Here is a 25,330-nt window from a genome sequence, read left to right as displayed (position 1 = left end):
AGTTCAGTGCTTTATGAATTGTACATCTCTCTATGCAGTACAGGTCACAATCAATCACCATTCCAATAGGTTTGTGTGAGGAACACAATAAGTATACATAAGTTGATAAAGTGTTATTCTCCAATAATCTTTAGATTACCCTGAACTCTCAACTCTCATTTGGGTTGCATTCAGATCCAGATCATTGTTGATTCACAATGGCCCATTTTACGTCATTGACACCACTGATACCAAACGCCACTGGTTCTTACAAGTGTAATAGCAGAACGTGACATGCAAGTCTGAATGTAAAGAGGAGGGAATAAGATTTGAGAGCTGTAGTAGCAAAGGAGGATTATCAGTGAATTATGAAATTCTAGGTTTTCCCCACACCAAGCAATCATATGGCTTCACAAGACTCAATGTAGCACACACGTTGTATGGTTTTTTTTGAGAGTTTTTAAGAGCTTGACAGACCCACTGTGAACTGGAATCGTAAGGAAAACAGCTGTGTGAAAATTCTACAAAATTTCTAGTTATGTTCCACAAGAAAAAACATACAGTCTAAGGAATGACATGAGGATGAGTGAATAATGCCAGAATGTTCATTTTTGGCTAAACTATGGCTTTAAAATCATTAGCTATGTTTACATGGTAGTATTTACATGTACGCTAAATTAAGTTATTGATTTGCGCATTTATATGTCAAAATCTTCAAATCGGAATAGATTTTTGACATGCGCACACAGCACAAATAAATAGAGTTATTAGACACACTGTGTAATTACAAAGCCTGAACTGGTAAGGTAATAACTTAGGAATAATAAGGAATAAGGTAATAATCCAACATTCAAATAAGCAAAAATGAACACACAGACCACACAAATATTGGGTAGAGCACTCTTTTATAGAGTGAATATTTTACTGAACTATTTTACATACATAGACTGAACTATTTTACATACGTTTTAGTACTGAATGAAATACCAACATTTATAAACAACATTAATCCTGGAACAGTAAATGGATTTTTACAACACGCATGTTGCAAAGGAAATTACAAGTGCTGACTTAAAATTTGGCTAAATCTTACAATGAATTCATTAATTAACATGCCTCTTTTTCCAAAATAATTTTTGTGTCAAGACTGAATCAATGATGCCTAAATACTGCTTAGGTAGGCAGCTTCCAATATTTTGTAATAGAGCTAATATGTCTTTTACTAACTGCTGAGGAGTATGAACAGTCAGTCATTGAAGTCATTAGTATGAATATTGCTAAGTTCAGGAAATATATGGAAGATGCTGCTGCTGCCCAGCTTTGAGAAATCTGATGTAATTCAACTGAACATAGATAAATGGAAGCAGAATGCATGTAATATAATGTCTTGAACGGCTATTTCCATTGTTCCAAGACCTGATATAAAAGGGTCACCATCATGGAAAACATGATTTTACTTGCTCTTTTGAAATAAGAAGTTCAGTGTGCTATGTAGCCGTGAAGGATGTGCCATCACAACCACAACCAATAGATGTCTCAGATAGCAACATCACACATGGGTGTGACAGTGATATTGAAGTGATTTGTTGATGATGACATCAACGGAACGTGGAATGGTAGTGGGTAACAAATTAGTGGGGAGTTTTCAAACCATGATGGGCATTTTCAACGCTTTACCCAATTTGTCTAATTCAAAGGGGGCTTGGTTTAGGGGTGGGCCATCAGGTAAAGTGTTTGAAAAACATCAATTGTAGTAACAGGTCCATTGTGCAAAAGGCCACTTAATGATGTGCTACCCTAGTGGGGACTTTTATTATGAAAGTACATAGCGCGAACGGCCAGAAGAGACAGTTCACTCGGCATGGAGAGAAACGGCAGATTGCATCAGCCGCTGCTAGTGTTTGGGTTTGCTGTGGTCACGAGCCCTTAAGACGTGCATCAAAGTTATTATCAGCCTCAGATTGATGTATCTTGTGTTTGTGTGCATCCTATAAAAGTGAGTACTGTTAATCCTACTGTTTCACTTGATTATGCTCGTTATCAGTTATAACGTATAAAGTAATTTAACATGACGATGCTAATTCACCCGTGCTATAGTTCTAATCACTTATCTGTCAATGTACGATGTTCATAGTTATAATGTTTATATTGTTTAATGATTCATGTTGATAAATAATGATAGTAAATGCGATGGAAGATGTTATTTTGAATAATGTGGGTGACAATGTAAGTGAATATGCTGTTTGATATATCATGTTTATGCTTCATTGCAGAGGTCTTCAATCCTGCTCCTGGAGGGCCACTGTCCTGCAGAGTTTAGTTCCAACCTGCTTCAGCACATCTGCCTTTGTATTTTCAAGCAATCCTGAAGAGATTGATGAACTGATTCAGGTGTGTTTGATTAGGGTTGCAACTAAACTCTGCAGGACAGTGGCCCTCCAGGAGCAGGATTGAAGACCTCTGTGTTATTGTATGAGGTGAGCAGCCTATAGTTGTATGTAAATGATGGTAATATATTATGATGTTGCGGTTATTAGAGTACTGCAGAGAAACCACAATCATACAATCCAAGTCTACGGCAGTTGATATGCACCCAGGACACTTATGAGGCAAACCCACTCTGGTTAAGGCATGACTCACTGCCGTACCTCAGGTTTCTCCTCTGAATGTGCTCAAACTGCTCACTAGGGATGGGAATTGAAAACCGGTTCCACTCGAGAACCGGTTCTAAGTTTTATGAACCATCGATATTGTATGCCCTCAACTAGGGATGTCCAGATCCGATCACGTGATCGGAAATCGGGCCCGATCACGTGGTTTCAGACTCGATCGGAATCGGCGTTACCTCCCGATCAGGACTCAGATATATATGTATATATATTCTCATTATTTTTTAACACATCTATAGTTATGCGGTGGCACAGAGTTAGACCCTTTTGACTCCACACAGAAACAGCAACGCGTGCGGCATGACATCACTTTGTTGACATCACCAAAAGTGAAGAATTTATGTTATTTATTACTTGATTGTTCAAGCTACAGGTACCTCACAAAAGTGCTCAACAGAGTTGTTGAATGTTAAAATAAGGTGAATTAAATAAAAAATAAGGAACATCCTGGATCTGTTTTTTCGCTCTTCTTTTTAAAAAATGTATTATAGAAGTATCGGATCGGGACTCGGTATCGGTAGATACTCAAAATCAAATGACTCGGACTCGGATTCGAGGGCAAAAAAACCTAATCGGGACATCCCTACCCTCAACGTTAACGAGTCCTCTTATCGATGCTCCTGTCAGCCATAGTATACAGACCGTGAACTCACAACTGTCCCTTTATCGAGCACCATAGCACGCCATCCTTATATGATCGGTGAATAATGTAGATGAACTGCTGCGCTTGTGACAGGGCGCATGTTACTGAGAGAACGAGCAGAGAGAGAGCCCCGGTCGCGCGAGCGCACTCTTTCTCTTCGGAGCCATGCGAAAGTATAAATAAGGCTTCACCGTCTCCAAACTAAGCGCTGTCTTGCTCTCTCTCCCTCACACATATTAATCAAAATAAATCGACACGATTGTGGGCACCACCCACTCTGCCCAAACATTAGTTAAGACAGCAATCCTATTTGAGGTCAGTGCAACCGAAGAGACGTGGCCCACCAAATGCCAGTCTTGCACAACACATGCCTAAAGGCGAAGAGTGGAGATCACAGTCTCGTGTGGAGTAGGCCCCCCAAAGCGCAGCACGATTTTGACCCTTAGCTCTGAGGAGAGCTTCAACGACACAAGCCTAGGATGGCCATAGTGTTGTCAAAATGACCGACTTCTGTACCAAGTGGGTACTGAAATGTAAAAAATGTGACGCTTTGAGTGTTGTTGAGCGGTATCGTAAACACCTCTGATTGGCCATTGTGTTTATGCTCCTCAGATATGTCTGTGATTGGCTACAATGATCAACGCACAGGAGATTGTTTGAGAGCACACGGAAGTGTTTGAACGTGTTTTGAAACTGGGAGCGTTTGAAAGCACAAGCAGGCATCTATCAGCAGACCGGTCAGGTGATAGACGCCTGCTAACAAACACTCCCGTGTGTATCTGTGTAAGCGCTTAGTGAAGAGCATCATTGAAGTATATTTACAACATGATTTTGAAGCACTGATGATTGTAGCCAATCACAGACATATTTGATGAGGGCATGAGCACAATGGGCAATCAGAGGTGTTTACGATTCCGCTCAACATCGCTCAAAGCGTCACATTTTTTTACATTTCAGTACCGACTTGGTATTTGGTACCCCTTTGCCCGAGGAGGGAGCAGAGCCGAGCGGGCTACACAGAGAGAGCATGCAGTACGGTTCCACTTCACCTTATGAAACTAGAAGGGAATTGTGAGTTAATAGCCTCAGCCAGAGAGCAAGTAGCAGTGCAGCAGAATCAGTCCTTGGAACAATGGCCAATGCCATCCCTTCCTTTACCGGACGAGGAAGAGTAGTATGACGAGGACCTGCCCCCTCCACAATGGCCTTCGTCTGATTACCCTCCAATGTCTACGGCTGCTGAAGAGCAGCAAGTGGTCATCGTCATAGACCGAATGATGAGCGAGCTGCAGCTCATAAAGGACAGTGTAACGTCCAGCATCACAGCCAACACATCCACATTCTACCTCTCGGAGCCTGAACCCCCCTCAGCCTCAGTCCGATCCCATATCCCGAGACCAAAACCCTACTTGATCTCATGTCAACAGCCCAGTATATCACACCGAAACGGGATCCTTAACTCAGTACCCAGCCAGGCCTGATACGAGCCAACCACATCCTGCCCGAGGCAGACAGTTCTCGCCAGTATCAGCGACTCTGGTAGGAGTACAGGGGGCCGGCGCCGAAAATTCCTCTCTTTGTCCATTAGGAGCCAATGGAGCAAACCTGCTACCCGTTGAAGCTACAAATCTTTTCAAGTATCAGATTCTTGTGGATCATGTGAAACTTGAAGAGGCCCGTCTCATCGTCAACTCCATTATTAACTCGCTCAGGTCTTACACAGACACCATGGCAGCCTTTCGGTCAGCCGCACCATGTAGCCTTGCAGAGGATCGCTGCAGTTATGGATTTGCAACATCTAATACCTAAGCCCTGCAGAGATCTGAGGAGTTGTGGCAGGAGAAGAGAGGCGGTATCAGGCAGCTTATCCGAAGAGCCACCAAACTACCTCTGCCGCCAGTGTTACTCTGCAATCCTCGCTCCTTTGTGGAATAAAATGGATGAGCTGTGCATACAAGCTGGAGTTTGCTATGAGTATCGTGAGTCTGGATTGATGGTTTTTACAGAAACGATAGTGTACCACACAGTTTAAGTATGTTGGTAGTACATCATGGGAACACAGCCCTTTTGTGCTGATGTCATTCTAAATGTTACATTAGAATGACCTTTGTGATGACCCTTAGATTATTCCAAGGGTCATTAGATCAATAAATCTTAGAATGGCCGCTTTTCCAGGGAATATTAACCATTATAACTAATATGGTTGTAAAATATATTTTCATCAAAGAATCATAACTAAATACAGTCGAAAGCTGTGAGAGAGTTAAGTATTGGAAACTTGGTGTTAAGCAAGAAAAACCCAAAAAAATGTATTAGTTTCATAAGAGGGTCAAGTCAGGCCACCTTTATTTATTTACCGTTTTATACAATACAGATAGTTTCAAATGATCTCAAAATGATTCAATGATGCAAACGGTTCATTCTGGCTGTTAAGCAACTCTAAGAGAAAAGAGTATCATTGTTCACCTAAAGTCAATTTTGTTGTAAAGATAATACATGATTAAATTAGTTAATTTAATATACAAAACAGTTCTGCAGAAAAACAGGGATGCAGTTCAGATCTCATGCAATAGCGTCAGTGCAATCAAATCAATAATATTGTTGAATATTTAGAGGGCCAGCAGATAGCACAGATATAGAACAGAATGACACCCCTATATTTATATACCGAGATTACTTCTAATTCACAGAGCCATGCGTGTTTTGTAAGCTCCCTTGATACTATACAGGCAGAGACTTGACTACCGGAGAACACTGTATATGAGCTGGTTTTAGCAATGGACCCTGAGGACTCTCATCTCCAAGTGAGATTCCCCCAATTTACACATGGCACTGAAAGCAAACTCCACCCACCAAAACTCTCTCTTGACAATTTGTGGCAAAGCTTCTTCCCAACTCTCAGCTAGTGAGAAATCACCATCTCTGGATATGCAGTGGAAGCAGTAGAAGCATGAAATGGCTGTCATAAAAGGAGCCCTGTCTACCCTGAGTTTTAAACCATGGCCAACAAGAATGGTCTTTCTAGTTCATTCAAGCATCTATTCCACAATATATGCAAGTTGGTACAGTCATTTTAGGCTCTGTTTCTACCTATATTAAAAATGCATTTTCGGTTTGATCCCAAGTGGTCACCCAAGAGACATTGCCGTTTCCACATGTTATTACCATGTTTCAAATGCATCTCCAGATTTGGATTTAGTCAAGAACCTTGCTTCTTATTATGTTATACCCGAATACACCACGGCACTTCCACAGTAGGCCAAGTGTCGCAAGTAATTACTGGAGAATCAAAAGGATAAGTAGGGCAAATAACAAACTCATGTAATAACTGTTTGTTTGTTACATGCACTTATGGCTTTTCTTTATTCTGTTGTTTTCATGATCTAGTAGTACATCAGGCAAAACACCTATCCCAAATAAAACCAAAATATTACCATAAATACAAGCATTTAAATTTTTATTCCAGTAACATGAGGATAACTCCTCAATATTATGAACAGTGAGACTTTGCATTACACTTATTTAAATTCATGAAAGCTCCCTCTATCCGTCTCCATTTGCCTTTGGTAAGGTGAAATGAAAGTCAAGCTGACTCACTCTCATGATGGGCAGAGACTTTTCGCCTTTTCTCAGTTGAATTATGAAAGCGACATTTGAAACATGCTTTTCTTTTTTCCTGGAGTTATTTATAAGCCTCCATTATTGTCAGTCAAAATGATTTCTTTCGGCTGATTTGCATAGACAAATGCATCTAAACTTGGTGGCACAGTAAATAATTTGGTGAAGTGTCCATCTGAGTAATTCAGAATGTCTCAACCACTGGTTTTGCATCAGGACCCAGATATTACATTGAGTGACGACCCAACACACATCACTTGTACATAAAAAAGAAAAAAAAGAAACTGACATTTATAATATTATTATTGATTATAAAGATTCAACAACCTGCTACACTGTCAACATAATATCGACTAAATAAAAACATTGAACATCATAAGCAACCGTGTGATTTATTTTCAAACCTCAATTGATATAGCCTGACTATATTATGTTGTCTAATATGACAGAACAAAAAAAAGTTTTACCCTTTTCATTACGTTGATATTCTAATTACAAACAATTACATGATTTGTTGTATTTTGCATGTTGTTATTTGCATGTACAATTTTGCATGATCTACCAGCTAAGAAACACTGATTTATAGCCCATTTAGTCTTTCAAAAAAGCAACTTGTCAATGGGACACTTTTACACTTGCTAAAGCAAATATCAGTCTGTTTGCAAATGGACAAAGTGGCAAGCAAACCCAGGGCAGCAAACCTAAGGGTGCTTTAGATGCACAGTCAAAGAATGATGTAAGGTTCTGGGCACTCAATGGAAAAACGGCAATTAGAAAGCCTATCCCAGAGGAGCCCAGTTTGCTGTTAGCAAGCAGTTCAATTATTAGATTTCTTGTGACAATTCCCTGAAATTTCTCCCCTCAACAGCCTGAGCCTTGAGCCACAGTGAAAGATGACTAAATATTCAGAGCCACAGTGATAGATGACTAAATATTCCTCTTCAACTTAGCACTCTTGATGATCTGTTTTTATTTTGTCTCTTTCTTTCCACTAAATTTTCTTTACTCTAACAGCATATAAAAAAACACAAGCTCTTTATTTCAAAGTATTACACCCCCTCTCTCTTTCTTTTAATCACAATGGTACAATAAAAAAAAAAACTGCTTCGTAATGAAGTGTTACCATAGAAACGGTCTCTGGGATATTTTTTGAACATCCTCAAAAGTCTGGGGAGAAAAAAAATCCCTGTATATTTGTACATTGTATGAGTTCTTTCAGTTGCTCTAGAGTCAGCAAGGCAGCTTGCGTGAACAGCTTTACTGAATGTAATGCCTTTGTGAGTGATTCAATAGTGATGATTTGTTTTCTATAAATCACAAGTCAAGTCACCTTCATTTATATAGAGCTTTTAATAATATTGATTGTTTCAAAGCAGCTTTACAGTGCTGATAGAAAATTAAAGTAACAGAGATTGTTTTGGCTTTACAGCAGCTCAGTTATTGTCCAGCTAAAGTTAGTTTTTGATTGATTCACTTCCATTCCAAAGATCATTAATTATTAAGTTAGGGGCCGCTTACATGACACCGTTTTAACTGAAAACAGAACACATTTAAGGCGTCTGGCCTTTCATTTGCATGACAACAGTGTTTGGAGGCTCGGGAAGGCATACTTCAAAAACGAGAATCTGTGAAAACGGTGACAACGTGCACATGCATATTATGCGTTTAGTCTATAGGTATACAAAAGCACAAATTCTTGAAGAATGTAACTCTTCAGTAAAATAGTTTTACAGACTATAAACTGGCATGGGAAAAGAGCTGGGGGAACATTCTTCAAAAGCTTTCCTTTTGTGTTCCACAGAAAACATTTGTATGACGTGAGGGTGACCAAATGATGTCTGAATTATCAACAAGCTTATATCTTTGCACATAGGTACATTGTACATAGAAGTGTGTAATTTGAGTTGTAAAGTTGATTGGGTGGATAAACTTCTACCTATGTATTTATTTTCAGTAATTTATTTGCATCAGTCTTGTATGGTTTATGGTTTTGCAAACACTTATGCATATTTTTAAAGGGGGGGTAAAATACTTCGTTTCAGTCAATCTCATGTTAATCTTGAGTACCTATAGAGTAATAGTGCGTCCTTCATATCTCCAAAAAGTCTTTAGTTTCATCATGTTTATAAAATAAAAATACAGCTTTCCGATTCTATCCGGAAAAAGCCGAGGTCCTTGATTCTGGGCGTGGGCGGAGCTATAGAGTCAAGCGGGAGCATCCACAACATACAAACTGCATCCACTGTTCCAGTAACACTGGGTTCTTTGGGAAGCTGAACAAGGTAAACTTTCCCTCACATCCCAAAACACACTTTTTTGGAGACATTCTTGACATCAACCATTCCTATTTAGCGCTGCTGATGATGATTTCCGGTAGTAGCACGTCGATGAGCGCGGCCTTTCTCTCCTCTGGTCGACGTGTGCGTGAACGCGATTTTCCGAGAGCAATGCTTATATAAGGAGTTCCACTCTGGTCTACGTCATTAGATCTACGATAGAAAAAACCCAGCCGAAACGTGTTGCAACCCGGAAGTATGATTTTCAGCAAAGAAATTCTCTGTTATTCGTTCAAAATTACTTTTCAAACTTTGGCCATTATTAGCATGAGAATCCATCTCTTTAACACTGTAAACAACTCTGAATACATGAAACACCATTGTACCCCCCCCTTTAACATTCATTTGCAGCTTGCAAGCTTGCCTGCTGGGCTTTCATTTTTTTATGACATTTTTAAGGTTCCTAATATTGTTTTGGGAGACTCCTACATGTTTACATTCATGCAAGGTCAAAAAACACGTTTGTTTTCTCATATTATACATTTAGTATCTTAACTATGCTTAAACGATTTGTTCGAAGCAGTCTTTCTAAACCCCTCTTTTCTGTGAGCCTACTTTGCTCTGATTGGTCAGATGGCCCAGTCTGTTGTGATTGGTTTACCGCTTACAGCGAGTTTCGGAAATGCCACGCCCATTGCCAAAACTGAATTACAGCTTCGGAAGCTTATCAATTCTCAAGAGATTGTATAGGCTACAATCTATGGACAAAAAGATGGCATCTTTTTAGCCCGAGTCCGACGATGAAACGTGAAGTAATCAACCAGTCACTCGATCGCAAGCACGACTGAAGCAGGACATTTCTCAGTGGTGAGTGTGGCATGTTATAAGGGGTGATAGCAGCGTCATTGATATTCTAATTTATGTGCACATGTGGGAACTATATCAGAATGCCAAGCGAAGCTGAAAACCTCTGCTGTACAGCCTAAACAAACTTTGTTGCATTATATTCCTGTTATCACTGTAAAGCTACTTTGAAACAATCTGTATTGTAAAAAGCGCTATATAAATAAAGAAGACTTGACTTGTACACAGACCTTTTTTGCCCTTCTTCGACCTTTGTTCAACTATGAACAAGGAAAAATGTCTATCTGGTCCAAATAAACTGGGTACTGACCCCTCTTTCAAGTGCAAACATTTTACGAATCCAGCGTTGAAAGGCTTAACAGCGTTGTCGTCAGTAAAAGGACGGGAACACAACAAAAGATAGCAATTCAACTACTGTGGTGTAGTTGAAAAAAATTATTTTAACCACTGATCCTTTTCACCTTTTTCAGTCGGAAGTGAAAATGAAAACAAATTTACTTTTACAGTAGCCGCGTTTCCATTACCCTTCAAATTGCGCAAATTGAAATTGCGAATTGAAAATACGTTCAATGGAAACACGTCAATTTCGCAAAAACTCTCGTTTATCGCAAAAAAGTTTTTACGCTCGCATGAGGAGGTTTTTCAGCCAATTCGAAAAAGGAATATTTCGCAAAACTGCAATGGAAACAGTTTTTGCGCATTTACAATCACCTGACTTACGCGGTGTGTTTGGGGTCGGTGTACGCAAATAATAATAATTATCATCATTATTATTATAACATTTACTAGGCTACATATTTAGAGACGCTTTTATCCAAAAAAGGAACAAAGCAATTCGTCAAATGTCATTCATAATACGGGTTAGACAATAATAATACAGAGCTGAGATTATCACAAATAAACACAATATTTTGACGCATATCTAAGGGTATGTGTGGAGTGTTGAGCGCGCACTACATGGCACGGAGGCGCGGGCGTGAACACTTGCATTTTCCTATTAACAGTGAAACAACTTAATATAGCCTACTCTATAATTTCTGGTCATACAGAAAATAATTATACATTATTTGTAACTACTTTTATTTGTGTAAACAATAACAAGAAAATGTTGTGCTTTTGTAAAATAAAATAAAACAATCAGGCGCGTTTTCATGATCTCCGTGAACTGGAGCGCGAGAACTGAAACAAAATATAGCCTATATAGCTAAAGCTTGAAATGTCCACTTTAAAACGAACAAATTCGAATCGAAAGCTAATACATTTTGTTCTGATTAAGTAATCCGTATGAAAGGTGCATTTCTCTCTAAAAGAGCATCTGCTTAACAGCGGAGATGGAGATGTTTTTAGCCGAGTTAGAAAACAATAGTTTAATAATATTAATGGCTCTTCTTATTCAGCACTGCGGGAAAATGTCAATTCCAGGTTCTAATTTGGCCTTAGAAAACCAGTAAAATCAACAAGTTTTCCATATTAATTTGTGAATATTTTACATGTTTAATAAAGGGGAAAAAAGTCATTAAACAAACATCTGAAAATTCGTCGATATTTACTTTTTTGCGCAGCAGTTGGTGTAGCCAGTTCAAATTAAAATTGTGGTGTTCAACTTTGCGTTTTAAAAAGACAACCGTTTATTTTTCGTTTTCAAATTACGGGTTTAAAAAGGAAAAAACGAATGGACACAAAAGTAGCCTACATGGATCGTTTGGAATAGGAGACAGAGTTCTTTATTAAATTCATAAAAGAAACAATAATTAGCCTAGAGGAATACTGGATTCTAAACTTCAAAGAAATGCCACAATCAAAACCTCAGAGCAGAAATTAGGGTGAAACACCCAGAAACTCCTTATATTTCGTTTGGAATATAAGGGTCTTTCCCTGCCATTAATGCTTGGATAACACGTACGTCTCCCTCCATTAAAAATAATAATGTCTAATGCGGTGGCTGTGAGATTATATAAACAAACGTCCGCTGCCGTGATTTTTGGAATGACTTTATCGCGAGAGAAAAAAGGACGTTTTAGTCGCATAACATCGGTTAATGGAAACGCCGTCATTTCGCAATAGTTTTGTATCGATATTTAGATAAAAGCGCAAAACATTTGCGCAAATCTGTAATGGAAACGCGGCTAGTGTCTTCATACTACAAAGCTACAGTGTTTGTGGGTGAGTCGAGATGTTCGCAGTCGGACAACGTACAACATAGGCGGCCATTATACAAATGTATTTTCTAGTGACCAAACAGTAACGCAGTGGGATTCGAATTCCTGACGACTCATTTTGATGGTTCAGATCTGATTCTTTCTTTTGGGAGACAATAACTTTATTTATTGTGCACTTTCGACTTTACAACTTTGCAGACCATTTATATTCACACAGACAGCTATATTACACCCTGTATGAAAGGTAATATTCTAAAAACCATTATTAGGGGCACTTTAACAAATTTAGTCATTTAATATATGGTAAAATCTCAGCTGGGTTTACTCACACAAAACTCCCACTGTCTTACTACAGAAACAACAGTGCCATATTGGCACATATCCTTTCTTTCGGAGTAACACACACATATATAAACACTCACACTTGATCTGTGATGGATGTAACCTGTCTGCACTCTATAATCATTCCTGCTGGAGCTCGGCTGGAGGAAATCCAGATGCATTCATGCACCCATCTGTTAGTTTTATCGATGGCTTCTCTCCTCAAATGCACACACTCAATCTCTGTCCATTAATACACATACTCTAGTCCCCAAGCACACTCTCTCAGAAGACACATTGCAAAGGCCTCTAGAATTCAGCTTGCAGCTCTTTTAGTCTGTGTTATTCTGTTATCTCACATGGTTTCCCATGTGAACAGCCACTAGACCAAAACTTCAACTCATTTGCGTAGATCTGAAGATCTGGCTTATAAACTAATGTTAAGACTTCATCTTGCTTTATACAACGTGAAACATTTATACTGTATGTAGCTCAATGTGGTGCGTCACATCCTACACCACTTCAATAAAAAATTAATAATATTTTTTAATAATTAATCATTTATGCCCATTTACAATGTGATATTTTTTTAAGATAATTAGGACACCCACTATATCATATATTTTATCCAGTGGGATTTGGGTTGTGATTTGGAAAGTTGAACATTTGAGGCAATTATATTATTGGTGAATAAGAAAAGGTTGTTTGAGAGGTGGAAAACAAGTAGTATTAATTTAATTTGATCGTCATATATTAATACCATCTAATAATACGTTAAAAGACTTTAGTACGCATGTTCACCATGAAAATGTGCATGGTTGACTTGTGCTCATAACAGTAATGCAGTTTGCAACACGGTGCTGATTAATTCTTTTTGCTTTAAAGGAACACGCCGACTTTTTGGGACTTTAGCTTATTCAGCGTATCCCCCACAGTTAGATAAGTCCATACATACATACTCTTTTCATCTCCGTGCGTGCTCTGTTTGACGCACCCACCGCTAGCCTAGCTTAGCACAAAGACTGGAGGTAAACGGCTCCAGCTAGCATACTGCTCCCAATAAATGACAAAATAACGGCAAATAATGTTGTCACATATTGGGATTAATATGCTAGCTGGAGCAGTTTACCTCCAGTCTTTGTGTTAAGCTAGGCTAGCGGTGGGTGCATCAAACAGAATTACGGCACACATAGAGATGAAAAGGGTAGGTATGGACTTAACTCTATGAACTATGGGGGATACAGTGAATAAGCTACAGTCCCAAATAGTCGGCGTATTCCTTTAAGAATCCAGTACAGTTTTACTTTAAACCTAATTTAAATATTATCTAATATACTATATAAAAATGTTCAGTCTTTTCATCATTACCAAACTTTTTTGTCAACTGAATTTGTCTTAGTGAGACCTGTGTATAGTGGGCATGTAGGATGACAGATTCAGATTCCAAACCTTTAAAAGATGAGAAAACATGATCCCACGCATAATGCCTACACAGGATAGCTATTCATAGCAACCTGTCACATAGCGAAGTTATATGAGCTCTGCATTTTTAAAATCCCCTCTCAGCCTCCACATATTTCACTCTCAAGAACTAAAGCGCATCTCACCGTATTGACTTTTAATTTGAAAATTATTGTTTAAAGCAACAGCCACTCTCTTTGTGTACTTGAGCAAAAACATGACAAGTAGACAGTGTCCTTATAGGAATAGCTCACTCTAAATGAAAAAGCTGACATCGTTTACTCACCCTTGCGTTCCAAACCAATATGATTTTCTTTTTTTCTTTTTTTGTGGAACACTACAATTTTAGGCAGAATGACCAAGCTGCTTGTTTTCATACAATGAAAGTAATTGCTAAAAAATTATCAACAAAGCATAATAAAAGTGGTCTTATTGTAGCTTTATGTGAGGAACACATAAGTTGATATTTATTAAAAACTCGGTACTCCGCACTAGGGTTGTACTCACTTCAGAAATGAATGCAGAATTTTAGCTGAATATTAATTGAGGCAGCGACAAACTGCAATTAAGAAAAATAAAATTAATTTTTAATTAGAAAACTTTGACTTGACAGCCTTGTTTGAAAGTTTAAAAAGTCTTGAGGGTTTCATAGCCTTGCTGGCAGAGACTATAAACAGACAAAGGTTTCTTCATGCAAATACTTGTTGAATTTCTTTGAATTATAATTCAATAAATTTCACTGACTCTATTTCACATTCCAATTCAACTTTCTGTGTGTTGTGGTAAATTAAAATTTGACTTCATAAATTGGAAGGTGGCTTGAATTTTGTCCAAACCAGTTCCATTTTCGAAAGTGAAACGCCCTCCAAGTGAAACGGTGTCTGAAAAGCCATCCAATCATGGCAATCGAAATTGACCGGTGACAGCCAATGACGTCACTAGTGCAAACCGGAAGTATAAAAGGGGCGTCTAGAGAACATGACATCCTCTTTTCTTCTTCAGGGACTGTTTTGTCTGATTTGCAATCACCTGAAAAAGGTAAGAAACAATTATGGCAAGTGATAAGCCTTTCAATAAGTGTGTGGATCCGCTGAAAAACCGCTGCCTCGATTGGAAGGTCGATGGCGGCGATGGTGGCTACGGAGAGACATCTGTGGCTGAACCTGGCTAACATCGGGGAGAAAGAAAAGGGGTTTCTCCTCGATGCCCCGGTTTTGCCATCTTAACTTTTCGGTGCCTCCGTTGAGACGGTGGTGGAAAAGTTCAGAGAGGCGAAGGCCCGCTCAGCTGCATATAAATCATGCATTCCACTGCGGTCCGGTTGTAGCTAGAATTTCATAGCTAGACTAAGTGATTTTTGAATATAATTTTAAAAATTATTTAAAAAAAGTTTTAAGGTTTTAATGTCATTGGCCTCATAGCTGAGGGCCTAGTGCGGTTTTTATTTATTTATTGCTACCCACAGCTTTAGTTTATTCGCCCTGCACCACTGTGGCTCACTTCAGTACTTCAGAACAATCCCTTAGAGCCTAAGCATGCCATGGGCTGACGCTTTTAATAATTTAAGTTGTAGGCCTTTCTATAGGTCTCCTCGATAGTCAGGTAGCATAAGATTGTACTCCTCTTGTTTAAAAGGGTCGATAGCGCTCTGGCTGAGTAAACTGTCTATTGGCAATGTAAAAATAGGAAAACCAGGCCCACAGAATTTCTGTCAGAACACCTATAATATCTGAGGCTAGTTCTGCTAACAAGTATCGCTATTAAGTAACAGGCCTTCACAGGCCTCCTTGAAGGTGGCTCCACAATCAAGTGGATTTTAGCAATTAACTAAGATAATGGTAGTGGTCAAATATATAAATAAAATTTCCTCGCTAACCCTAAGTTTGGTCAGAAGGTTGAAGGACTCTCATGAGGCCTCCCTGCTAGATCAGCCCTAGAGTTGGAGGCGCTCCCCATATCTAGGGTACCTTATTAGAGTGCCCAGCCTCCACAATGTTTCAAAACACTGTGTAGATCCAGGATCGAGTAGAGTTACTCCCCTCATTTGCAAGGGTTATAAAGCACTATGCTGAGTTCTACACTCCAGGATGCCTGTCTCTATGATCCTGTTTCACTATTGGTTTTTGTGAGAGACTCTGTTTAGGAAACAGACAGGTTGTTGGCAAGACTAGGTCAGTAGGTTTGATCAGGTCAGCCTCATTGGTGGCATGTGGGGTTGACCCCCTCAGGAAGTGACTGGACGGGACTCCTTTCAGACCCCCTGGCCATATTCCATTAAAGGAACCCCTTCCATGGAAGCTGTTGGTTCCAAGCCTTTGAGCAGCCTTGGTAGGCATTTCCTTGTTAGGTGGCCTCTTTGAGGCTTATAGCTTGGACAGTGACAGTAGGGAATAATGTCATTGACAGCCTGAATGTGACCCGAAGGAGGAGTGTTTTCTTGGCATTTCAGGGTGAATCTCCCACTTCTGACGTCTAGGTTAATCTAGGTTACCATTGTAACCTCTGTTCCTTAAGAACAGTGAACGAGACACTGCGTCACTAGCCATGCCTCTGGGATGCCTGAACAGTCCTTTCAGACGATAAGTTGATGACATGTTCTCTAGGCGCCCCATTCATATTTCCGGGTCGTCATAGGCTGTCGCTGGTCAATTTCGATTGCCGTGATTGGATAGCTTTTCAGACACCGGTTCACGTGGAGGGCGTTCCCCACAGCGTCATCGTCATTCTCAGGGAACAGAGGTTACAGTCGTAACCTAGACGTTCTACAGTAGCTCACAAATTTCATTGATTTTCACCAAATGCCATTGGTTTTTAGATTTGTATGTGTGGAAGTGTTATAATGAGATTTGTGAGTTAGGATGTAATGGATTTTAAATTTTAGTGCATTTCAGTTTGTTCCTCCCACAAAGCTGTCGTGACTTTAAAAGATTTGGAATATAGTGCGTGAGTCGTACGGATAAATTATAGCCCAGTTATGATGTGTTTGTCATTTCTTGTGCAGTACAGCTGTGCCTACTAAGAATCGTTTTGGTATAGGAAAAAACAACCTAAATATTTTTCAAAATATCCCTATGTGTTTCAAAGGGGAAAACCAACAGCATACGGGTTTTGAACAACATGAGGATGAGTAACATGAGGAACTGTTCATTTAAAAGCACAGGAGAGAGAGAGAGAGAGAGAGAGAGAGAGAGAGAGAGAGAGAGAGAGAGAGAGAGAGAGAGAGAGAGAGAGAGAGAGAGAGAGAGAGAGAGAGAGAGAGAGAGAGAGAGAGAGAGAGAGAGAGAGAGAGAGAGAGAGAGAGAGAGAGAGAGAGAGAGAGAGAGAGAGCGAGAGCGAGAGCGAGAGAGAAATAAAATGTATCTTGACCAAATAAAATTGATTATTTATTAGTTATTTATTTATTGATATTAATTTTAATGCTGGAAAAGTTATGAATGAGAAACATACTATGAGAAGGAAATGAGATGAAGGGGAAAGGACAGTTCCATTTCAAAGAGGGAAATCACAGCTGTCATATTGCTTTGTGTCATGAAACAGAGGTTGCCAAGGGTCAGGCGAAAACCCAAGGACCTCCCCCTTCCCTCTGACAAACTCTGATCCTCTGATCCTTTAGAAACCCATTCAGGATATTCAGTAGCTTTGGTCTGCTTTCATCATGCACAATGGGGAAAAGCAGACGTGGAAACAGACGGTGAAGGCAGAGAGCAAGGGTGTGCGCATGTGTATAAGCCAAACGTCCTTGCATAGAGACACAGCTGTGAGAGCTTGGGGGGAAATGTGTTATTTTATTTTCTGTTGCACTGGTCTGCTCATGGGACTGATTGAACTGCCTTTCAATCTAAAAAACATACCTAAACCAACAAGTCTATATATCAACAAAACCAAAGTTGTGCCAATAAACTACCTTAAAAATGACTACTGATTATTATTGTACCATTTATTGTGGTGGTTTTTTATTTATTTATTATATTGATGAAATTTAATAAAAACAGGGTACTTTGTCCCCGAAATCACAAACAAACATAAAATATATTTTGGCTAAAAAAAATTAAGCCTGTTTTTATAATGCCCTTTTCACAAGATGTAAAATAAGTATTTGATGTCCCCAGAGTGTGTATGTGAAGTTTTAGCTCAAAATACCCAACAGATATTTTTATATAGCATGTTAAAATCGTCACTTTTTGAGGGTGAGCAAAAACGCACCGTTTTTGTGTTTGTCCCTTTAAATGCAAATGAGCTGCTGCTCTCGCAAAGAAAGCGGAGCTTCAAAAGCTTGTGTCCTTTTACCTCACACAGACATCCACTAAAAATTTCAAAAACTTTTAGCCTTTTATGTTCAAACCGGAGTCAGAGAATAATGGAGAGACTAAAGAAGAAGTGACAACATGTAGAATGCAACAGGACATTTCTGAATGGTTAGTTGATGAATTTATGTAGCTTTTATGTGTAGTAATATTCTAGTCATTGATTAGCATATTCTGTCATGATAAATGTTTGATATAAATGAGCCACAAGCAGAAACGAAACTGTGCAACTCATTTGAACCGCACGCCACATGGACCATTTATTCGCTCGGCTCAAAGTTCAAACGGCAGTGCGAGCTTACTGAAGTCAAGTCAAGTCATCTTCATTTATATAGCACTTTTAACAATGTAGATTGTTTCAAAGCTGCTTTACAGAGATAAACATATAATTTAAGGTAACAGAGATTGTTTTGGCTTTATAGCGGTTCTTGAATAATGTTACTTTCCAGCTAAAGTTAGTTTTGATTGATTCACTTCCGTCGATAATCGAAGGATAATTTGTTATTAAATTAGGGGCCGCTAAGACGACACCGTTCTCTCTACACAGACTTTAAACGTGAACCTGTGATAAACACTGATGGCGCTCACGCTCATCTGAAGCAGATGCATTTACTGGCTGATTGGTCTCGATTCATTTAATAAAACTCAAACAGTCATTTAAATTTTACCATATAAAAAATAGGTCGTTTTAAATCTTTACAAATTTAAAAACAGTTACTGTTTTTGTTAATGAACAAAATGTACATATGCATCCCAACTCAAGCTACTGTCAAATCTGCATTTCTAAAAGACAAAACATGTAATATATTATTACAGCCTGCACTGCAAACTGTGCCGACGATACGTGCCATCAAAGTCAGGCAACACAAACCTGTATCATGACTAGAAACAATATCACTCAATTCTCAATTCAATTCTGCACATGCAGAAACTAGAAATAATTTGTTTACCAGACCTAGTTCATATACTTTGGGCTGACTAATCTTAACACTGAAAAAAAAACTGCATGCATCTCCTTTAAGATGTTATAGCCAAGTGTGTTGAATGACATATAACCCCATCCAACACTAAAAATGTTTATTGCTTGTTAACAGTGCAACTAAAAACGATTATGATTTAAACGCACTTACAGCCTGCGATAGGTTTCACTTGCTTATTCCCTGACCTTCATTCAACTCAAATCACTTTATTATCTCACGTTATCATCTTACATAAAAATTAAACTGCCGCCCCTGGAGTAACCTCTTCTGTCCTTTTCAACTAACCATTAACAGAATTACCTTAGTATGGCTCAATTTGTCTAATGCCAATCTCTGTTCAGCAAGAGCAAATGATTAGATCAATTTTAGCCACCATCATTCCATCCTCAAGAACATCATTAGCTAGAAACAGCAGGGAAAAGATTAGTGCAGGAGACGATAAGAACAAACATTTGCCTTTTGATGGATCCAGCTCAGCCAGGAGGCGTTTCAGTGTTTTCTATCCTGGATGCAGAATTTCTATTCTATCCTTGTTAGCAGAATAATAAGTTGTGTAATTGAACCATTCGTTATACCTGATGGCGTTTTACTGGTGCGCAAACTTGCACAGTCACTTTATAGATGTTTGGAGGTTGGAGGTTTGTGACATGCACAGTACAAAATAGGAAGACTAGTGTTTAAGTGTAACTTGAGGATACACATAGGGTTAGGGTTATTTCAAATTTAATAAAATTTTAGTGCTAGTTGGTTAGGTTAAATCGGTTTAAACAAGCTGAGACCAGCAAACCACCTTGGAATTCTTTAAGCGGTTTTTGGATTGTTACAATAAGGTAATAATATTTCCTTAAGACACAAAATTGATGCAAAAACCAAGCACTTTGAAAATAAATCAAATTCGTGTAGAAATAAGGGGGGTGGGGGGGATACAGTTCTGGGCTCTGAGTGAAAATGAAAACATACAATAACAGAACCAGTTATGAAGCCTCTTTCCACGTGTAAATGAGATATTATACCTAAAGCAATAGCATTATTGCTTGTTTTTAAGGACTGCATGGTAAATGTCTAATCTAGGAGAAAATTATTTGCATGTTTATCTAGAAAACAGTTTAAGAGCTCACCATACCAAATCCTCAAAGAAGTCTTCTGAAAAAGCTAAAGATTAATTAATACTTTATGCAGACCTTTAATGCAAAATGAGTGCTCTAATCCACATATTTTGCCTTTAAAGTTAACATGAAATCCATTTTTATTCTGTTTTATTTACCACGGTATTATGTATGATTCACCAGTGCACGTTATTTAGAAAATGCATTGGTGAATCATGAAGAAACAACATGTCATTATTGACAACAACTTGCTTGCTCCATCTCTAAAACAACTTTCCTTTCTCTAAAATGTTTTTCCTATTAGCTATTTAGCCATTGTTTTGAGTACCTGTTGTAGGTAATGCCATCTTTCTAAAATATCTTGTCAAAACCTATAACGATAATTTCATGCCAGATAATGTTAACATATTAGAGGTTATAGCAATAATATCACATTGTGATGCATGTAGATGCTATGAAGGGTGAACCACTAACCATGTGCCAATCTATTGACATCACTTTTTTTTATACTCATTACCTAGCGGTTAATACACATTGTGGTTATGTGAATTTGAGTCTGGCTTGAGTCATTTCTTCATTCTATTCCACCTTTCTTTAATTGTTTGTCTTCTCCACCAGTCCCACTTTATATTAGGTGTCTTTAACTACTAGGGGTAGAAAATCAGGGAGTGAGTCTGTGATCCCAGAAAAAGTAGGGATAAATGGCCACCATGAAAATGAAGCAGAGAATCCCTCCACCAGCAAAGACTTCTGAGTTACCCCAAGCAGAAGTGATGAAAGTGACCGGTCTGGGCAGTTTGGCAAAGCTCAGCTACAAGACCCTAACCTAGAACAGGCTTGGAGATGCATCAAGGTTGTTGACGACCAATTACTGGAGGGGGTAAGTGAACAAACCTAACCACATTTTGTTGTTAAAAAAAATACCTTACTATTAGGGATGCAAATTATCGATTAATTCATTAATCATTAATTGATTGACCTTATCGATCGATTAACGATTAACTGATAAGCGGCTATTTTCCTGAGAATGTACATTTCTCACGGTATCAATAGTGTCTTTAACATAAAAAGCAAAATATGGCTTATATACTGAACAAAAATGCATGTTATATTGCTCAAATGATGTTTTATTGTAACAGTTGGGATACGGTACAGAATGGCATTTATGTAGTTTAACAAAATAAATTATGCACAGAAAATTAAAATACATAAAAAATAATTGTGCACTGGCTCACCTGTTGCAAACATTAAGCAACATAAAATAAATGTTAAATAAAAATCTATATGGGTAGGCTTAGCCTAAACTATATTAAGTCTACATATAATAATCTATCTGGTAAACTACTTGAAACATCAGCAGCAGCACTTATTGATGCTTGGTCTGAGAAAGGTAACAGTAAGATTACTAGACCTGGAAACTTCAAATATAGAACTGAAGGGATGTCAATTTTCACAAATTCCCATGATCGATCGTAATTTAAATTAACGATCAATTATGCGTCTGCTGCAGTGCATATGGCCAACAGCATGACAGGGTTTGTTAAAAACGCTATGTTACTCACCAAATGAATGAGAATGGCTTTTAATCCAAATAAAGGGCTAGTAGGATTGTAAAATGTTTCGATGTGAATGATGATTAAATTAAATTAATTATTTAATAATCAAATATAACGACTAATAATACAACGTGTCACCAACGCCGCCTCAGATGCGTGCTTGCAGTGTGTTACGTTAGATGTGCACTGAAACGCACTGAAAACGGCAACTAAACCCAATGAATTCACAACGATTTAATAAAATAGTGTTCTGATGTTATGTAATATGACAGTCCCAAATTAATCATCGTTATTATTAGTCATGCATTTCTGCTTGAGCGGCGCGCGCTGAATGAATAACTGTTGAGCACTTTGCTAGCGCGTTATTTAACTCAAAGAAGCGCAACCTATATGAGATTAGTCAGATATATACAAAATAAACATGATATTACAAATTATATCTGCACAAAATGACGTGAATGCACAAGTGAACTTGAGTTACGTGCCATTCAGAATGACTCATGTTGTGGACGCGCTCTTCCTGGAACAACGCGACACGGCAACTAAACCCAAATACTTCACAATGTTTTATTACACTAATTGTTCTCTTTATAATGTTATGTAATATGACAGTCCCAATGGTCATTATTAGCCGTGCATTGCCGTTTGAGCTGCGCGTGCTAAAGATCACGCTTCAACAATTCTTAACCAAATGCATCCAAAATGAGATAAATCAGATATAGATAGGCGTACACATAATAAACTATTACAACTTACATTTGCACAAAACAAAAGGCTGCGAATGCACACAAAAACTTAGTTATGATGGTGTAAAATAATCCCAAACATAACTCCGATGCGCTCGCTTGTGTTTCGCGGTTGAGCAGCACGCACGCGCATGAACCTGCTTAATCGATGATTGATAAGTTTGATCGATTAATGTATTATCGACAATTAATCGATCGTCGATTAATCGTTTGCATCCCTACTTACTATAGCTGGTCATTAAGATTGAAGACAAGGTTGCTGAACAGCTGCTGATACCTAAGCCCTATATAAATGCCTCATTCATATCTCCAGAGTAGTGTACTTGGCTCATTTGCACCTTCTGGGCGCCCACCTGGGAACAGAGAAGACATATGAAGGCCTACTGAGGAGGTTTTACTGGCCAGGGTTGAAGCGAGGAGTTGAGGATTCCTGTATACAGTGTGCAACCTGCCAGAAGACCAGCCCAAAGGTAATCTATAGCAACCCATTCATTCCTTTACCCATTATCGAGATTCCCTTCCCAAGAATTGCTATGGACATCTTGGGTAACATTTTGGTTATACTGGATCACACCACCCGCTATTCAGAGGCCATAGCCCTACGGGCAGCAACTGTTAAAATGGTGGCCAGAGAGATATTCCAGCTTTTTAGCCAAGTAGGCATTGCAGAGGAGATTCTAACAGACCAAGGTATCTATTTCATGCCCAACGTTCTGAAAGAGATGTGTAAACTGTTAAAGGTAAGCCAGATTTGTACCTCTGTTTATCAACCACAAACAAAGGGGTTGGTTGAGAGGTTTAATCAGACCTTAAAACAAATGTTGAAGAAAATGATTGAGGTGGATGGGTAAAACTCGGATCAGTTGCTACCCTATGTGTTAATTCTACATCAGGGAAGTACCACAGAGCTCTACAGAATTGTTCCTATTAAAAAAATTTCTCTGGACGAAGGCCCAGAGGTGTGATGGATGGACACTGCTAAAGAGGTCTGGGAGAACCAACCATCGCCACATCACTCTATGGAGGAACGTGGACCAGATGCACCAATTGGTCTCCACCCACGAATGCAAGTTTCTCAACTAGTGGCATGCACCGTATGAAGTGGTTGAAAGAGTTGGTCCAGTGAAGTATAAGGTAATGCAGCTTTGCCAGCGCCGGATCCACCAGACCTATCTAGAGGATGGATACCCGACCCGAGCCCGACGGGACCCGCCGGTACCCGACGGGCCGGGCCGGGTTCGGACAGATATTTAGAAATGATGTTCGGGTTCGGGTCGGGCTCGGTCACATCAGCGCGATAAGGCATTGAACATTTTACATTTAAAACAGCTTATTATGTAGGTAGCCGATGTGCCTGATGCTTTCACTTGATGCAAACGTTCGTTTTTGTGATTAAAATACATGTAAAATATTACCATAACATCCGTCTTCCTGAGTGCGGACATTTGTTTATGTAGCCGTGACAACGAAACATATAATGCATAATGTGCGCGCGCCAGGTGTTAAGAGCGCTTGTTGCTCCGCACGCTGATGCGCTTGTCCTGTTGACATTTCCGATTGCCTTCCTACAGTTGCTTAATAAAAGCGGGCTTTCCACACAAACAAACGTACAATTGTCATTAGTATGAGAAAAAAAAATGGGATTTTAACTGCTGGTCTCGGGTCGGGCTCGAACATAAATATCTTTATGCCTGTCGGGCTCGGGTCGGGTTCGGTTACTGCTCTGTCGGACGCGGGCCGGGCTCGGACTGAAAAATTCGGCCCGATCCGCACTCTAGACCTATCATGTGAATTTACTAAAGAAGTGGTATGACCCAGAACGATCTGCTCTCCACCCTATCATTCCAAGTCCTTTCCCAAGTGCCTATCGAAGTGGAGATGGGAGTCCAAACCAAAATCAAGAACTTCTGGAGGTAGTAAGCCAACATTCAGATGTATTTTTAGATATAAAGTTCGGATGGTCCTAGGTACAGACTCCTTAAGGACAAGGTGCTGAACCACTGGGTGTAGTGTTGGGAATCGTAGTAAATGTTTTGGTTCCGCCAAACAATTCCGGTTTCGGTTCCGGTTCCGGTTCCCCCATTCAATAAAAGTTATTAAAACAACTAATAAAAAATTTGTAGTAAGGGGGAAAATGCACAATATTTTATTTTTTTTCTTATACTTGTCAAATGAGTTTAACAGACTGGTAATGTCAACAAATTCAACATATTATTTAGCAATTTTTGCTAAATTTTTTAGAATTTTTCTGAAGGAAAATAAAAATTTCTGTAGCCTGACAAGCCAGACCCACATATGGATGTCAGGTCTGGGAACTCACCATTAGGATGGCTCAATCCTAGGGGCGGGATAAACGGTTGTCTTTCAAATTCCCTCTGCACGCAATAGGATAGCGCTACAACCAACATGCGGACCTAGTTGATATATTAAACTTTTGCCGTATCCGGTCGGCTAAACTCCAAACACATCTTCCTTTTTAAAGAATGACTTGAGCATTTCTTGGAGTTAAGTACCTTTCTTTGTTCTTTTCTCAAAGTCCTCCAGAGTCGCGGTCAAAGCCGATTCGAAAGACAGCTGTTCGCCAGCAGCAACAGCCATTCTTTGTTTTCAAGTAGCAGGGAAGTCGCAACTCTGTCGTCATTATGTTA

The 25,330-nt window shown here is 39.0% G+C and overlaps 1 protein-coding gene across 9 annotated transcripts in view; it reads right to left on the bottom strand.

Moving 5' to 3' along the window:
- acot7 (acyl-CoA thioesterase 7) overlaps positions 1-25,330 on the bottom strand; it is a 96,941-nt gene that overhangs the window by 41,752 nt on the left and 29,859 nt on the right. The gene's annotated exons all lie outside the window — the stretch shown is intronic.

This window comes from Phoxinus phoxinus, assembly GCF_949152265.1.
Source record: "Phoxinus phoxinus genome assembly, chromosome: 15".
In the NCBI taxonomy this organism is placed as follows: Eukaryota; Metazoa; Chordata; class Actinopteri; order Cypriniformes; family Leuciscidae; genus Phoxinus; species Phoxinus phoxinus.
This window is presented reverse-complemented; position numbering and strand designations above follow the sequence as displayed.